Source organism: Mus pahari, chromosome 5 (genome assembly GCF_900095145.1).
Source record: "Mus pahari chromosome 5, PAHARI_EIJ_v1.1, whole genome shotgun sequence".
NCBI lineage: Eukaryota > Metazoa > Chordata > Mammalia > Rodentia > Muridae > Mus > Mus pahari.
Genome location: NC_034594.1, coordinates 20,248,542 through 20,250,072, shown reverse-complemented (window position 1 = coordinate 20,250,072; position 1,531 = coordinate 20,248,542).

Below are 1,531 nucleotides of genomic sequence, written 5' to 3'. Positions count from 1 at the left end.
ATACATTATAACACACACATACTTTTCTCTTAAAAGTCCTACATTGAAATGACACAAGAACCCAGGGATTAGGTCTTGAGTTAAAGCAGCTGAAGGTAGGCGGCTGCTTCTGCCAATCCAGGAAAACCTGAGTTGCACTTTTGATGGCCCCAGGATAAACAGGGCAAGTGTTCTAGTGTCAGAACCAACCTGAAAGTGGAGCCTCCACACAATCTGCCAGAACATCCTGACAGACACACAACAGTACGGGCAGAGACACACAACAGCACTGATAGACACACAACAGCACTGACAGACACACAACAGTATTGACAGACACACAACAGCACTGACAGACACACAACAGTACTGACAGACACAACAGCACTGACAGAGACACAACAGCTCTGACAGACACACAACAGCACTGACAGACACACAACAGCCCTGACTGACACCCAACAGCACTGAGAGACACACAACAGCCCTGACTGACACACAACAGCACTGACAGACACACAACAGCCCTGACAGACACACACAACACCCCTGACAGACACGCAATAGCACTTACAGATACACAAGAATCATTGACACATACACAACATTTATGCCTAGCAGTGGGACTCCTGNCTTATCTGTGTCTACCAAAGTGATTTCCCAGTGGTGACATGCTAAACCATCAGCAATATAGGAAGGATCCAGTTCATCTGCGTGCTCCTCCCATGGGTGCCCTCCCTGTTTGGTTGCAGCCACCCTGGGAGAGGAGGGAGGAGCATTTCACAGTTCCAGTTGCCTTCCCCTAATGGCTAACGCTGAGCACCCTCTCATGTACTTGGAGGCCATTTGGACCTCTCCTTGGGAAGACAACTGTTTAAATTCTTCCCCTATTTATTTATTTTTTCAATTTTTATTAGGTATTTACTTCATTTACACTTTAAATGCTATCCCGAAAGTCCCCTATACTCTCCCCCCCCCACTCCCTTAGTCACCCACTCGCCCTTCTTGGCCCTGGTGTTCCCCTCGTCCCTTATTTAGAATTTGGTTCTTCATTTTCTTTTTGTTGAGTTATAAAAGNCCTTTGCATATTATGGATATAAATCTGTTATCAGATATATAATATGTGATTATTATAACAGTAAATATTTTAATGTTCCTATATATCAGGATTCCCATCTAATCAAAAAATTGTAAAAGAAATATTATCTAATAAGCCTATATCAACGAAGAGAGAGAAAAGAGCAGAACATTTAGAGATGAAAACATAGTAACTAATTTTTTTAAAAATGACCAGAGAAGTTAAGCATCAGATTTGATCAAGAAGGTGGACTCATAAGCAGACTTGAAACAAACAGAGGAGAAGAAAAGACAAATGAATAAAAAGAAAAAAGAGGTGAGGGTCCATCAGTCAGCACTGAGGTACCAGTAATGAGCTGTAAGGACCCCAGAGAGAAAACAGATAAAGAGACACTTGCAAAACTTACTCAAATGATAGCTGTGGACTCCCCACACCTGTGGAGGGGAATGAGTACCCCAATTTAAGATGCCCAGT